This window comes from Mercenaria mercenaria, chromosome 9, assembly GCF_021730395.1.
Source record: "Mercenaria mercenaria strain notata chromosome 9, MADL_Memer_1, whole genome shotgun sequence".
NCBI classification, from domain to species: Eukaryota; Metazoa; Mollusca; class Bivalvia; order Venerida; family Veneridae; genus Mercenaria; species Mercenaria mercenaria.
The window spans coordinates 10,015,632-10,033,726 of record NC_069369.1 but is presented as its reverse complement, the minus strand read 5'-3'; the positions used below and the strand labels follow the sequence as shown (position 1 = coordinate 10,033,726).

Genomic DNA, 18,095 nt, shown 5'->3' with positions numbered 1-18,095 from the left:
TTAAGTAATACATCAATTGTATCTTTTTTCCTGGAGCAATCTGTAATTCTCGTGCAATGAAACTGACCTAATGTTCATCTCATTGTCAAAAGCTGACCATGGAGAAGGGTGCTGGTAATTTGATAGGGCTATTTCAGCCAATCTACAGATGCTATCTGTAACTCTCTGGAATTCCATGTTGTTATAACTTCGCGCTCTGATCAGAAGTTCTGTGAGAAATTGAAAGCTTCAGACATTTTAGTACGAGTAGTAGCCTGGCTCCCTGGCTGCATGGTTATTTTTTATATAAATACTGCAGACAAAATAAGAAAATCTTAAGCCTCTAAAATAGCGCAATTGTATCTGATGGCTGAACCATACCTACGTTTGAAGTCAGGGGCAATAAAAATGTCAATGTAGAAACAACCTGCTGGAGTCACTTCAACATATTTATGTAAATAAGAACAAACATAGGGACGGGAGCCAGTCTATAGGAGTAGCTACATTTTAGCCGTCCTGGGATAAAGTGAGATCATGTCAATTAAAGAGTATTTATGTACACAAACCTGGAAAAGACGGCAAGGTTGACTATAGCGTTGCTTCTTTGGTCAATATCGTGAAATTTACAGCCTGCTTCCGGCGATGATTTAGGATCAAAGTTACACACTTATATACTAGATTAATGGAAATAAGTAACGCGCACTCAAACTTCAACGTAATAGTGTGAAAATGAAATAATTTGGATACAAGGTGAGGCATAAAAATGTTAAAAATTCATGTAATTTTTCTAAAATATTTTGAGTTTGAAATGCTATTGTATTACACTAAAATTCGTTTTATTTTGTGTCGTGCAACTGTGAATTAACGTCATTCAAATCTGGTTAGTATAAAAGCAAATCAACTTAATTTTTGTTGAACAGGTATTAGGACATATTTATTTATTCAGTATTCTAGAATTTCCCAGTAATGTAAGTCCATTGTACCACTTATAATTAATACATGTATTTTGTAGAGAAGTTGACGATACTGTATATTATGTTGTCTAGGTTTTCAAAATCAGAAACGAAGCAAGAAGAACTTTTCTGAGGCTTAAGTGTTGGAGTTCAGTTGTGATTGTCATGCCCTAGGATATGCTAATGGATTGATGGAGAAGTATATTGATTCTGTTTCATTGCATTTTTTTTTAGAAATGTTTACAAATATTTCATTTTCTACAGATTTTTATGACATGTGGTTGACGAGTAAATTTAGTAGTTCTGAAACTTATTAATTCTCACTGCTTACATTTTTTATTTCTGGTTTTGAACAATATTATACCTGAAGCGATTACTTTACTAAATACACAAATTATTAATACTTATCACAAAAAGACCTCATTGCGTTTCCCACACATTTTTACTTGAGTCTGAAAATTATTTAATATTACATGGTCATTTATTTTTTCTGGGAAATATGTATTTTTTAAATTTGTTATTTGCAGTCTGCAATGTATATTTGTTTGATTTTTTTTTTATTTTGCCGTTTCAACAGTATTTCATATAAGTAGAACTTCACATACATGTATAAGTTTAATTTCATTTTTAAACTTTCCTAGTCAAGTTTCTATTTGAAAAAAAAATTCTAAAAATGAAAAATTACAGAAAAGACTATCGAATTCTTTTACCCGGCCCGCCACTTTGTAGACATTTAATTGATTATTCTGCATGGCTGCATTTGTTCAAATAGGAAATTTTGCGCCAATGTCTGTTTTCCGTTTATTTTTTAAAAGGTTGCGCGTTTTGTTTTTCAGGAACGTCTGGATTCAGATACAGAAAGTTTCATGGCAGACATGTACTCATTTAAAGCAAGTGAAAACCTTGAAAGTACGTAAAATATGTTATATATCTTTATATATCTTTATTTATTTCTTTTTTTAAATAGTTTGGACAAAAGGTTATATAATTTCATAATACTTTTTACCTTGGTGTGTAAACAGATTTTCAATAAATGTACATAAATTCTAGATACAATCAATTATGTCTTAAAGACAACATCTGAACACTAACAAGCTCTATAAAAACTTTTTTTTTTCTTTTTTTTTTTTTTTGCTTTTCTGACAAAATGTATTTTATCCGTCAATAAAGACCACTTAAACACAGGTTAGACTGTATTTTCTAATTCTCAAGAGTGAAATTTACATTTCTTTGTAGAGTATTAAATTAGTAGAAGTGCACCATATGACATAAGACCTTTTTTTGATAATTCAGCACAATATAGCACAACTGACATACTTAATATTTGTTTAGCAATGCACGTAAATTTAACGAAAACGTCAGTATTTAAAATATCGGTATGTTTAAATATGCACTCCTCAGAAATGCTGATTTTCATACGTTTGTATTTTTATATTGTTTTTAGAGTACGAACAACTAAACCAAGAATTAGGATACACATCATGGGATATTGACGTCAGTGGAAACAAAATGTTTGTACTAGTTGATCGCAGGAATATTAATGACAAAGTTAAAAGGTATGGATATAACGATAGATGATTCTGTTACATTATTACAACTTGTTACTACATATGTTTTTCAATATCATGAAACCCTTATTCATAATGATATTGTATGAATATTTGATTAGATTTGTCTAGATACGAGAGGAAAATGAAAGCAGTTTAAAAGGATAAAACAAGTTTAAAATAAGTAGAGGTTAATTTATGTTAGAAATTAAAAAAAAGAAGAAAAAAAAAAGAATGACTAGAATGTTGAATTAAAATCTAACAGCTCACTCGCAATGAACTTATTGCAACTTTTAAGCGAATTCAAATGCCATATACTTTTAATATAATTTTCTTTTAAATAAGATATTTCTTATCTTAATTCACCTGGAAATAAGTAGTTAATTTGTTTTTCAATGTAATTTCGATAACAGGATTAGGTACGCTTATTGGGAATGGACATTATGTTTGGTGCATTCCTTGTTGTAATACCTGGTTTTAATTATGGAGAGCTTATAAAGGCAGAAAAAATAAGAGGTGATCAAAATTATAAACATTAATGTAACATTAATTAGTGAAATGTAATATGGTTACTGCTTCCGCTAACCACCCCCTGTCCGTCTTATGACTTGATCTAAATGTTTTGCTGTTAGCTGGCTCTTTCAGTAGGTAGAGCGCAGATTCAGGATAAGCAGGGTAGTCCGTTCGATCCCAAGGTGAGAGGGGTATATGTTCATCGGAGTAATTTGATAAAAGACAGTAGGGTTGGTAAAATGTGAAATCTGTCTCCTGCAGCTCTATATAGATCGGAAACTATATCTTTTAGTTGTTAATAGTAACCTTAGAACAAATGTTACATAAATGTATTTACAGACATTCAGTGATAGGGATGAAGTGGAGGCCTTATCGATAAACAAAGAGTCCCCAGTTCAGGAAATGGTACAGCGCTGAGAGTATTTTGAAAGTTAAGAAAGGTTGGTAATTGTTATTGCATTAATTCATTTCTTATTGCTTGAATCTGTGAAATATCCGCATTTTAGCTCACCTGTCACGAAGTGACAAGGTGAGCTTTTGTGGTCGCCTGGCGTCCGGCGTCCGTCAGTCCGTCCGTCCGTGCGTAAACTTTGCTTGTGACCACTCTAGTGGTTACATTTTTCAATGGATCTTCATGAAAGTTGTTCATCTTGGTGATATCTAGGTCAAGTTTGAAACTGGGTCAACTGGGGTAAAAAACTAGGTCAGTAGGTCTAAAAACAGGAAAACGTTGTGACCTCTCTAGAGGCCATACTTTTAAATGGATCTCCATGAAAGTTAGTCAAAATGTTCACCTTGATAATATCTAGGTCATGTTTGAAACTGGGTCACGTGCCGTCAAAAACTAGGTCAGTAGATCAAATAATAGAAAAACCTTGTGACCTTTCTAGAGGCAATATTTTTCATGGGATCTGTATGAAATAAAATTTGGTTGAATGTTCATTTTAATGATATCTAAGTCAAGTTTGAAACTGGGTCAACTGCGGTCAGAAGCTAGGTCATTAGGTCTAAAAATAGAAAAACATTGTGACCTCTCTTTTCAATGGATCTTCATAAAAGTTGGTCTGAATATTCATCTTTATGATATCTAGGTCAAGTTCGAAACTGGGACAACTGCGGTCAAAAACTAGGTCAGTAGGTCTAATAGTAGAAAAACCTTTTGACCTCTATAGAGGTCATATTTTTCATGGGATCTGTATGAAATGAAATTTGGTTTGAATGTTCATCTTAATGATATCTAAGTCAAGTTTGAAACTGGGTCAACTGCGGTCAAAAACTAGGTCAGTAGGTCTAAAAGTAGAAAAACCTTGTGACCTCCCTAGAGGCCGTACTTTTCAATGGATCTTCATGAAAATTGGTCAGAATGTTTACCTTGATGATATCTAGGTCAGCTTTGAAACTGGGTCACGTGCCTTCAAAAACTAGGTCAGTAGGTCAAATAATACAAAAACCTTGTGACCTCTCTAGAGGCCATATTTTTCATGGGATCTTTATGAAAGTTGATCAAAATGTTCATCGTAATAATATCTAGGTCAAATTTGAAACTGGGTCATCTGCGGTCAAAAACTAGGTCAGTAGGTCTAATAGTAGAAAAACCTTTTGACCACTCCAGAGGCCATATTTTTCAATTGATCTTCCTGAAAATTTGTCTGAATGATCACCTTGATGATATCCAGATAAAGTTTGAAACTGGATCACGTGTAGTCAAAACTAGGTCAGTAGGTATAAAAATAGAAAAATATTGTGACCTCTCTAGAGGCCATACTTTCATGAGATCTTCATGAAAGTTGGTGAGAATGTTCTCCTTGATAATATCTAGGTCAGGTTCCAAACTGGTTCATGTGCCTTCAAAAACTAGGTCATTAGGTTCAATAATAGAAAATCCTTGTTTAATAAAAAATGCTGTGATAAATCCAGGATGACAGAAATGTGAAGTCTGCCCGGGTCGCGAACCTGAGCTGACCGGCTGCCTGACACATACTCTCTTTAACGTGACTAAGTCCGTACCTCGACCCCCCCCCCCCCCCCCCCCCCAAAGAAATTGTAAATTCGTCCTCGAATTCCAGAAGAACAAAATATTGCAAACATTGCAAGACTGTCCAAGCAAACATGATAAAGACCCACTTTCTGAGCAAATTGTCAAAAGTATGGCTTCAGTTAGGGACTCGAACTTTGACCTACCGACTGGGCTAACTGGCTACTTACACATATTCTCTCGTAACGTAACGTAACGTAAAGTAAATCCGTACCGAGAAAATGATATATCGCCGATATTTTATTACAAAAGTATATTTAGAATATTTGTTAATCGTGTCATGTTTTTCATAGGAAACTACTAAGATTTTTTTTCAATTAAGCTTGGTCATCACGATTGATAGACCATACTTCCTATAATCATGCTGATTCTGTCCAGGCTGTACTATATTAAACTAGTACTTTCGTGTTACTTTCTTTTGAAATTGTTTCTTGTGCTTATCATTTACGGGAAAACCAACGCAGCTTTGTTTAACATAATTATTGTTCAAAAAGTGGTTTATACACAAAAACAAACAAACACGGGTTGTCATTTTATCTTCATTCTTTATATTTTACAATAAAGCAGCATTATTTTTTCAGGTGAAATGTATAAAAAGAGATTTCATGAAGATGGTTCCTAGTAAGTCCGGAATATGGCTCGTATTCGAAGAATAATTGTGATTGTTTGTAAAAGCAGTTTACATGAAATATAGTTTGAGCTTTTAATCAAAATGTTGTTCTTTCATTATATTCAACGGATGTTTTTTTGTAGTGCAAGTTAGCATAACCTTAAAAAGATGCAGGTAAACCTGTGTTAAAGACCACCTCTGAACAGAGGCCACCTGACTCTAAAGACCACATGTTTTGTTTCCAGTTTTAACATTTATTTAGCCTGTGACTACCTCCAAATAAAGACCACATTTTGGCTCTACCTAATCTTGTCTTTATAGACAGGTTTGAAAGTATATGTAAAAGTACACTCGAAGTTTTATCTAGCATAAGTGCAGTGACTGACCCATAAATTTTGGTCTGTCCGTTTGTCTCTCTGTATGTCACAAAGTTTAAATGTGCATATCATGTGAAACAGCAATGCGGATTCACACCAGTTCATTGTTTTGTGATCAGAGTTTTATAATACTTTATATTCTAATGGGCCCGCTTTTACCAAACTTTACATGACTGGCCAGTGCCTATAATTTTCATTGGAGTTATGGCCCTTAATTTGTCATATCTTACCCCGTATTGGCAAGCTCATTTTAAGCGATATCTATATACTAGCACGTGTTTATACCAAGCTGCGAAATCTCTATATTCATGTAGTTATCATGTACATTTTTTCGCTGATGAAGTAAATGTAATAAATATACACTTTTATTTAATAATAATATATATTTATCCACAATTCAAGTGTAGACCTGTACCATTGAAAAGCATTACTGAGCAGACATATTTCATCCATTTACTTTCATAATCTACTAAAACAGATGTTATAAGCAATGTAATTGTACCCTGGCAGTGCAGTGGATATAATATCATAATAAGAGTATGGTTACAATACATTCCAGAACTCGAAAACTATTCGGTGTGATATAACTGTTGAAAAGCAGAGTGGGGCACGCGAAGTCTTACTCCACCAAAGAAGGCTGAAAAATCGCCATATGAACTTAATTTCTGCGATGTGACCAAACAAAGAATTAACTGGAAAAAAAAAAGAAATTAAATGGCGATTTTATCGCAAGAAAGTAAACAGTTAATAACTCCAAATATTCCCTATCAGTTAATTTTCTTTCAAGGATGACGTGAACTAACGTGTTTTATTTATTATTATTTTTTTTTTTTTGCAGCGTTTCAGCGGAATTACGCTATTCTCAAACTTGAAAATAATTTCCTCATTCAAAATGTTATACTTGTCCGATCCGCTTTTCATGTGTTGGAGTAAGCGAATTATTTTAACATACAATTATTCCCTAACTAGCAAACGTGTGCTATTTACACTTTATTCCAAGGGTTTATATCCTATTCGCTCTTAGCGAAATTTCGTTAAGAGGAGGACGTTGCACTGCAAATATACTCTTTCCTCAGAATGCCTTAGCGAAATTACGCTATCTATAGATTGGATGAACAATAAACTTTATAGTATTGTTTGCGAGGAACATTGTATAAACGTTGATGATTATTCTTGTCTAAGAAGAAAGTAACGAATTCCTTCGATACGTACATACATTAGAACTCTAAACGAAGTAGCAACAGTCTCGATTTTAATGGTTAAGTTCTGCATTTTTATGGCAAATTGATAATACCGCTTAACGATGTTGTAAAAGTAAAGAAAACATTATTCCAAAATGTCAGGATAAAACGATTTGTATACCAAATTGGCATGTTTTTGACATAACTTGACAGTTTGGAAACTGTCAACTGCAAATGGAACGTGTTGTAAGTTGATATTTACGATGGGTATGTAACCGTAACTTTGTTTTATGACTAAAACCCTATGATTTTTGTCCAAATCAACATCGGGTAAGATAGTCTTTTGTATTCTAATCAGTTCTGAATCAGTTGTTTTCCTTCATCTTCCTTGTTTTGTTCAATCAATTTCATTGTCCTAATTTTCTAAGTGTGTAATTCTCTAAGGCTTTAATGCCTTCCCTAATTTGTCTGGTTAGATTTACATTTGTATGATAATGTAATACCCTTCCATAAAACAAATCTAGGATTGATTCATTGTTCGCCGATTGCACCATTTTATAATTCTCTGCGCGTGAATGCTCTCCTCACTAAAGCATCTATCAGATTGATAGTCTAGGACAACAAACTGTACAATCAGTAATGCTCGCCCAGGAATTGCTTTCTCGGGTATCGGCATTGAGCCATTCAAGGAAATTAAAACATAACAAAGATAATTTTACATTGAAAGTTCAGGTTATAAAGTCGAGATACTGAAAACATATGGATTAATAAATGGTCAATGACCTGTCGTCTGATTCTTGTATTTATTTTTGTGCGACGAGGGGAGGTTTTGACTGGCCATATGTTAAACATTCTCCATGGTATATGAGCGTGAAGGTAAAATCATGTTTCAGAAAGGAGTCATAAAAGTAGTCTACGAGAGAACTAAGGCACTAAACTGCTGTCGACAACAGACTTGTGTGAAGCAATTTTGAAGAAAGGGGTATAAATGAAATTGACCAAAGATTCAGAAGGATTCATCCAGTAATTTGTCTGTTATACGCTTGACTGGAAAAGAGAGGATCCTAAATTATTCAGTGCTGAGAAAAGACAAACAATGAAAAGTTATGATTTGGAAAATTGCTATTGTGTTATGTTTTAACAGCAAGGTAAAACATAACGGCTGATTTAATTTAGTTTGAAATGTTCATAAAGTTAACATTTATAAAATGATGAAAATGTCTAATATTTTCTACCAGAATGTTATTAATTTAGGAACGTTTGTGCTTTAAATTTCAGCTCAAGCTGTTTTGCTCCGAAACTACATGTACATGGTAATTTCACTATTACAGATGTATTTCACTATCAAAAGAGCAGTCTTAAGCAAGCATGAAAGTAGTCTCGTTCTTTGGTTCTGTGTTGCCGTTACTTCGAAACGTTTGAGATCATGGTGTCGATTCAATGTTATGTTTATAGCGTCTCGCTAAGTCGGGTAATATGGAGCATGAAAGGTATTGCATTAATTTTGGATTTACGTCTCTCGGAGAGACTAAAACAAAGCAAATATGCTAAATTTTAGTTGGAAAAGTTTTATGCTTTCACAGGGTATTTCCATATGTTTATTTATATGATTGGCTTGTTTTTCCTTAACGTATGTTTCTGAGGCGATACCTCTCTGTCCTATTATCTTGAAATATTTTAGGTTTTGTGCGTAGTTAATATTCAACTCGTCCTTATTTGTGAATGCCATCTCAAGGGTGTGTCCCATCCTATTACTTTATCAGATTGTCTCGACAAAATTGTCCATTTCACTTTGGCTATGATTTTTATATACATATACGTTTTACACACTTATCTACAATTTCATTTAACTGGTCTGCGTTCTTAAAGTATGGTTATTTCTGTTTAATTTTCTGAAATGTTTTGTACGTAAGATTACTTTTATTTAGCTATAAAAACTACAATCTCCCAATCAATGTGTCCATTTCTCAAGGTCAGCTTCAAAACATCCTTTCCATCATGAAATCTGATTATATGTTATTTCATGGCAAATAATTTCCCATTAACTTTCCTAATATAGCATATGTGCTAATTAAGAGTTTCGTTTGATTTGTTTTCATTGAATTAATGTAACTTTAATAGTTTGTTTTCCAGAATTTCGGTTGTTACATGCCAAAATAGAATTCCCAATATATTCTTTATAAAACTGAACTTTTTTTTTTTGTTAAAGAGCTGCCAAGCAATGTTAGACCCATTTAAGAAAATAAATCCTTACCTCGTTTTAAAGAATAATGATAAAACTGACATAAAATAAAGGGAAAAGTAGGGGTCGTGTATCTTCTAGGAGAGATTTCTCTTATCACATTTGCTTAGTGAAAAATCGAACTGCTGTGACCAACTCGTACCAACATTGACTTTCACTTCACTAAATACAACATTCTCTCCCAGTTTTCTTCCACAATGTCAAAATTACATCCACAATGAAATTTAAAATTTAATTTGACCTCTGCTGTCATTCCAAGTGAAATAAACGCGACTAAGCCAGATGACTCCCACGCTCATTTTTTATTTTAACTGACAAAGCACGTTTGGGTTAAATGCGTTGGTTACCTACTCGGATATTTTTAATGTTTCTGATTTTTTACACTACGAAATCAAGCAAATAGCGGACGGTGATGAAATTTCAACATATTGATACGATAAAGAATCAAGAAAAAAAGCGTTACGAGTTTCCTAACGTTTCGTTATAATAATTGTCAGGTTTTTAATAAACAAAGGAATGTCACAAAATTTCGAAACATCTTCTTATAACTGATAGCATCCCGGGAACCTGGGGACTTTAAATGTTTTGTTCAATAGCACAAACTAATGAAGGACATTTATATTTAAGGCCAATTTCTGTGTGGTTCTAAGACAAAGTTGCATTAGACACGTATGTATATTGACATCTGCATGGTCGTTTTCTCAGATATGTACGAGTTAAATGTCAGTTAATTGACAAATAATTTCGTGCTTAAGGGTATAGCCTAACATTATTATTTATCGATAAAAGATTTGTTAGAGACCTTCAATAGAAATGGGTTGGTTTAGTAAGATAAATGAGGTGGGGGTGGTAGGCGTTAACGGAGTCTCCATATGTATCATACTGATCCCACATACTTCCGTAGAGGGTCAATAACAAACCCTTTAGTATAATTTGTTTTGTTTTATCTACCACTTATTTTTAGCCTAGAACGCCATGAAAATCAACTGACCATCCACAGAAATATAGGGGGTCACCACCTCACCGTCTTTTCTCCAATGAAAGTGGTAGAACCTTGTGGGAGGTAACGGCAATAGGCACTGGCGTGAGATGAGTCTTTATGCTACATTCATTTTTAGCCATTGATCTCACAGTAGCTGCTTTTCGTGCAAAGGTCCTATAACTTCACTTTTTCATGTTTACTAAGTAGAGGATATATCCACATCGAGGTCCCTTATGAATAATGCTATGACGAGCTGCAGTATTTTCTACTTACAAAAAGACAGAGATATCAAGTTTCAATACCTATAGACCATCTGGGCCTACATAAGTGTTCATTTGGAAGAAAAAAAGATTTTTTTAAATAAATGTACGAGACAGACTTACATACATTAATATAGAAAGTCATATATTTCGACGCAAGGTGTTGAAAGCTCAATTCATAAATGTTCACCTTTCCAAGTGTTTGTGTATTACTTCAATATTTTTAGTTGGCTCAACAGAGTTTGTACTCCCTAATGAAAGGGAAGTGTTTACAGAACTCCTAGCTGGGTCGGGCAACACATGTATCTGAAGTGTATACCAGTATCACAGTCTTGTTTAGGTAGTTTAGAAATCTGCCAAACATGCAAATGGATAACTAGTACTTATAGATACTAGAACGGAGATAGTAGTGTGAGTCACGCATTAAAATGGAACAACAATAAACAGTAATCAGTAGAGCAGCGAAAAATATCAGATATTTGTGTGATACTTCAAAAGTTCCGTAAAATAGAAATATACGAGAATAGTTTATATACCGTGATAATTCTACGACAATCAAAATTAATCACTAAAAGTCACACGCATATTGCGGTATGTGTTCCTTTAGTAAACATATATCTAGTAATTTGGGAACGGTGCTAGACCCTGAACATTTATCAACAATGCTTAACCATATTCGTTATCTGGATAATAAGCAAATTTTAAAGTTATTTTAGGATCATGCAATCGTGAAAGTGAAATTTAAATCTAATTGAACACAACGCCAGTTTGCAGACGACAGATAGAAGTTATTCTTGAATGGCTTTATTAAAAAATTCGGTTGTGTTTCAACATTATAATGAGGGACAACTTTTATCACACAAATTAGTACATCTCGCCTGACCTGAAGATTTACATTTGTGAACATGCTTACTTTACTAAACCGTAAACAAAGCAAAATGTTATATAGTCTATTTCATTCACATCACAGCCACGTCTGATGAGATCAAGATATATTTAAATCTTCACATGGACACTGACGTATTACGTGATAACCTCTTTTTTCCTCTCAGATCATCTGAACATAATACTTTTATACATTGATTGGTATTATATGAACAATGATTAACCATCTATCACGCCCGTTTTCTTTCTATAAAGTGTCTATGAAATTTGGGAAAAAAAAACTTGTATCGTATCTACATTACCTAAGAGATGGAACTGACTTCTCTCTAAATCCATTTCTACAGCAGTCAGCTTGTATTTATTATAAATATGCATACTACTTGTAACTATTTTCAGTAATAGAAGCATGCGTTCCTTACTCATGGTATTACAGAATATCGGTATACAATGTTTGTTAAAAAACAAAATTATAATAATCTATTTCCTGAGGGAAACTGCAGACTATATACATTCCGCCATGGCAAGTTTACAGAAACAAAAACAGTTTAAATGTTCCCTACTGTCTCTTTTGATATTGTATTACGCTTGAAAAATGAGCTACATCGTTTATGATACATAAATATGATGAAGCATGCCATAGCATAATTATGAGAAACTAGTTCACTGCTTAGATTATAAAGAAAACACGCATGAAATTTTAATATCAATAACTCACTTTCAAAACTAATTTTAAAAACTAATATTTATGGTAATAGGCAATGTAATAAACCTGACCTTGATCATGTTCAGTTTATCCCTTAAAGCAGCAGCCATATCATGTTTATTAGAGTTCGTCTAATTATTTGTTATTGGAAATATGAACGTTCGCCTCTCTATTCAGACGTTCAAACGGCTCGAAAAACAGTGCAGTGATTAATATGTTAATTAAAGAAAAAGGTTACATTAGGTTACTGCTACAGTTGAGCTACATATGAAGGGGTCGAAGTGACGTTTACGATACTTGCTCCTATTCCGTTATAAATCTGTCATGTAAAAACGTTGTTATGCATTCTTTTAATAAGGCCACGTTGACTTAATGGCGATTCGGATATGTACTTCATAAAAAGGTGCTGACTTAAAAAAACTGCGCCACAGTACGAAGCTTTGCGTTAAATTTGTTTCCTGTCTCCTGTGTATAAGTCACATGGTATTTTTTTAAGTTGTTTGTTTCTACCTTAAATATGGTTTCAATGCCCAGAAGTTTTTCGTTTCGGTCATTTGAATAAATAAACTATGTTCATTATCCCGATCATTTTAGACTTTAAAAAGAATGTGCTATATTTATAGGTTTTTAGATTTGTATAGAGAAATATGCAGGAGGTCTGCAGCGGAAATATTACGCGACTTTAGTAGCGCAAAGAATAAACGAATATTTGCATTTTGACTTAACACAATTATACAGTACAATATAGAGTGTATGTACCCTGTTTTTGTAAGCAAGCAATGATGGACGATAAAGACGAGTCGTTCAGCGACCTATGCGCTCTTTTATAATGGCAAACTTTGTTGCAAAAGAGTTGAACTGCTATTTAAAGTCACTCGCATCGAATCAAATGCTGTACAGTCACTTCTCTGGTGTCCTTGGCGAGGGCTACTACTGGTGAATGCAAACTAACAAATATTGTAAATAGAAGCTGTAGATTTTTTTTCTAAGGCATCACGTTACAGATTGAAAATGGCTTGAGCAGTAATAAAACAATTCTTCAGTTGACATGTCGATCGTAAAACGTCCTAAAGCAATTATGTTTTACAGTGTATGTAAAGGACAATTTTCTGTGCGATTTTTCATTAATCTCTCAGGATTTCAGTAGTTGTCTATATCATGACTGATTGTTGTATGCATGTGTTTCTTTTTTAAAACGGGCATTGATAAGTTTTTATGTAGTTGTGTGGTTTTTAATTTTAAATTAATGGAGAGGTCACAGTGATTGATGTCACACAGACTACTTAGATAAATCCGCACAAGTGATAAATTTTTAACGGATTTAACACATGCGGGCGTAATTACAGTCCTATTGACACGTCTTTATAACGGTAAGACCGGTATCCTTGGAAGAAACCACAGTAGAATGGAGAAACTGTTGTGTGAATACCAGTATATGTGGAAGTAGCAACAGCAGACTCGGAAATTGTATTGTATGAAGGCCGTTATTCATAGCAATAACAACAGTAGGTATATGAAGGCCGGAACTAGTAGAAGTAGGAAATTAAAGCGGATGTGTAAGTTGTCTTTAACGAAGGCATGGTACAGTTAGATGTATTAGTTCTACATTATGGTTAATTGTCCTAGGATCTTTTTTCCTCTGTCTTGTATGTGATTCGCAGTAGATGTAACTTGACAGGGCGGAAAATACATACTAGTAGTGTTAAGAGCACAAAAACCTTCAAGTACACAATTTTTTCAGTGGTAAGCCACAGCTTGCTCCCCATAATAAAACACACATGACCTTGTCCAGTTTACCAGTTTATTATTAAAGAAGATGCTTTAAGAAACAAACTAGCTGTAGAAATATGTATTAATGTATAATACGGATAAATGAAAGAAACATTACGCGACGTCTAAAGCCAAACTTCACACTTGAAACACCAACAGTACATAATTATATTACAAGACAGTGCTAATACAATTACTCTCACTAGGTGAAATCTGTACAGGTTAGAGTAACCACAGGAATACTTTGCAAAACGCAAATATACAAAATATAAAACACATATAAATCAAAAGCCTATGGAACTTTAAACATGTTCTCAACGGACTTAGAAGGTGTGTAACTGCAGAAGACAGAGCACTTACAGAAACATCATTAAGAGCACGACGTAGCAGGTGAGGGGATAATTTTCAAATCAGTCTTTCAATTGAAAAGGATGTAACACTTTACTGTCATGGTGTCCCCACCTTTCACGTCAACGCACTATCAGAGACAAAAGAGTATGTACCAGTTCATTTTAGAATCATTTTTACTTATGTGATTCCACGCGGGATAATCCAAATAACTTAAATCATTCATATTTGCAGTATAATTTACTGCAAATATCAGTGTAAATTTAGGTCAATACACAATGTCGATATTGCAGAGACTAAATTAAGTTCAAACAATCACGTGTTATCGTTAAACCTTACATCAGACTCTGTTTGCTTGAGTCTAACATTGGATTAAGCAGAGCTGTATTGGTCGTTGGATAACTCCATGATCCAAGGAATTTTCTTTGCAACATCTGAAAGCTACTATTATGCTTTCTGATGCATACTTTAAGTGTCACAAAGAAACAGAAATATTGTTTGGTGAATTTATATATACAATGAACAAACGACGTGATGTTGAACAATATATATAACAGATATTTGAATCAAGGGAAGAAACGTGGTTGTATATATGACAATGACAGAATTTGCTTGATACAAGGCGGCGATAAGCGTTGTTTCTAACGGATGAAGAAGCATGACAGTTCTGTATTTTATTGGCTCACACTTCATTGATGAAAAATGACGTCGGGTGAAATTACAACAAATACTAGACATACTTTTTAAGGTTTCATTTCACAGTTTCAAAATTTTCTGAGTGGAAATGTATACCGATTGCTTACAGATATGCATTGACAATGTGGACAGGGATTGAAATCATTAATGTATAGAAGAGTTCATTGCTGATGACAGTTGTTTTCAAGATTATTGACAAGGATAGTGATAACATAAGAAAAACAGAACTGCCATTCATGTTTTTTTTTTTTTTTTTGTTTCTTGTTTTTTTTAATTGTCACTCGTGTCCAAACGAGTTTTTTCATCAATACATCAAAGAAGGTGAAAACATACCAGTCAGCCAGCAGAAGTGAATGATTAAGTGCAGCATCTTTCTGGATCTGTATCAAAACAACGATAACAACAAATATGCACGTACGCTATTGCACTTTGACATAAACAAAGTCTTGAAACGTCAGTTACCAAATAAAATCGTTCACATACATGTACTTACGGATAAAAACATCTGATATTTTTCTAATACTAAAATGGCCTTTGTCAGTAAAATTTGATGAGTTTATTTAAATTACTTCTTTTATGGTATCAATACTAATAACTCTTCAGCCGTGTCCATGCGGATAGATGTATGGGTGGTTCTGTACCCGTGTCCATGCGGATAGATATATGGGCGGTTCTTTACCCGTGTCCATGCGGATAGATGTATGGGCGGTTCTTTACATAAGGCTTTGTTTTCCATATTGTGAAAGTGTCACTGTAGTCCTATTTCACCTTGTTATTATCCTGTAAAGTTTGAATTATAGTGAAATAGAGTGTGTCAATGTTTGAGAATCATTAGTGTGTTTGCACTACTAGATGTGTTTTTGTTTTGTACAAAATAAAAATAGAAGTACCCGGTGCTATTTCCAAAAAAACACAAAGGGCATTCATACAATATTTTTCAAATTGTAAACAGCCGATCCTTTAGAGGTTTGGTTGCAAGAAAATATATTCTAATACGCTTGTTTCTGTTAAAACACGCTTACACTAAAATGACGTCACGTTGACGTGCGATGACGTCAATGTTTTTGTTGCGACCAAGAAAGAGCGCTACTATATTTTATCTACTGTTTTAGATTATGGGCATATTAGAATTGAAATAATGTATAACAAAATCGTGTTTTACCTAAATTCATACACTCAAAATCGGTCATACGTCGCCCGAATTATTCACTCGGGCTACGCCCTCTGGAAATTATTCTGCGGACGTATAACCTATTCCGGTGTATAATTAATAACGTTAAAACACGGGTTTTCTATACATTATTTCTTAAATAATACCGAACTGAGTCTTTTCATGGAATGTGTATGTGTGTTCGGGTTTAACGTCTTTTTCAACAATTTTTCAGTCATATAAACGACGGTGTCTACTTGTAGCAGTGAGCACAATGTCCAACTTTATAGTGCTGCCTCACTGGAATATCACGCCGTAGACACGTGGCATGATACCCCACCCAGTTACATTAAACTGACACCGGGCTGACCAGTCCTAGCACTATCCTCGTAATGCTGAGCGCCAAGCGAGGAAGCTACTAGTACCATTTTTTACGTCTTTGGCATGACGCGGCCGGGGATCGAACCCACAACCTTGAAGCGGACGCTCTACCACTAGGCTACCGAGGCGTTGAAACGTGAAATATCCCTCCCACTCCGTCCCCAAGCAAAGACTTTTGAGGGACTCTATAACAATTATAATTAAAAACAAAACAGAATCTGATTCCATGAAACAAAATGACCAGTATTGATACAAAATGTGTCCATGTATGCTGCGATTTTTATGGTCGAAAGACAAAAAATAATTAAATAGAAAAACTTACTAATAAGATTCATTATTTTAATAGTATACCAACTGTTAAGAACTCAGATTTCAAGATGCGTGGAAAGGAATTAATATAAGCATTTACTTCCGTTTTCTGATCCAGCATTTCATAAATGTATTTTGCACAATGACTGTGTTACTTGATCGAATGAAATAAAATATGTTTAAACTAAGAAGCATGTTGAAAAAATGTTGTTTCAAATCAATATCTGCCACATTATCGACATTATAACTTCTTCGAGCAATGAAAATATACACGAATGTAACGGTTCGAACTGGCATGAAGTACAAGACTATCTTTTCAACTAAAAAGATTTGAAATACATTAGTAAAGTAAACAGTATATATCCTTTAAATAACATAAAACTGAGTTGATTTAAGTATACAATACCAAAGCGCTCAGAATTCGAATATGTCGCGAATAGGTTAATTTAAACAGAAGGAAGTGTTGTTTTGTCGAAGAATTGAGAAAACAATCTGTAATAATTTCTTTTACGTCTTTTACATTAATTACGTCATAAAATCTAATATTTTAAAATTTCAGTCATCGTTATTTCACGGTGGACCTGTCGTAACTTTATCTAACTATGAAACAAGGAGGCATGTGTTCGATCCCTCGCTCCATAAATTTCAATACATAACATTTGGATAAGAGTTCCTTTTATGAATGTTTAACATGATTATTCTTTCGTTATGCACAATGAACGACAGAATAGGAACCACGATAAATGCGATTAAGCGCGACTCATGTTTTATTTGCCAATTATGTCGTTCATTTCGCATGAACTCTAAAGAAACTAATTCAGATCTTATATTTACAATAGATTTGCTTTCTAATTGAAAAATAAATATTAGAGATTGCACATATCATGTTGCATTTAACATGGTAATCAGCCTCCCCGTCATTCTGTTAACTAGACAGAACAACTACGACGTCATCTATGGAACGTTTACCCGGACCACACGTTGACGTCGTCAAAACATCAACATGTTATCACTAAGCAGCATCGCCGTAACTTTGGCCTTTGGCGCGTTTCTTTTTTGCGGTTCACACAAAATTCATTAGAACGATTGAGTAGAATGTAAATATTTAAGTGTGGAATCTTTTGGAAATTACCGTCCACTGTATCTTGCACTATCATCCAACTAAAACTACTTG

General features: G+C 33.9%; 1 long non-coding RNA gene across 1 annotated transcript; it reads left to right on the top strand.

The window, feature by feature from the left end:
- The first annotated feature begins 546 nt into the window (after positions 1–546).
- Positions 547–7,435, top strand: LOC123540227 (uncharacterized). The gene is made up of 5 exons (XR_006684135.2): positions 547–1,131; positions 1,769–1,841; positions 2,377–2,488; positions 3,332–3,432; positions 5,609–7,435. It is a non-coding gene; the product is annotated as an uncharacterized LOC123540227 (long non-coding RNA).
- Positions 7,436–18,095: the final 10,660 nt, after the last annotated feature.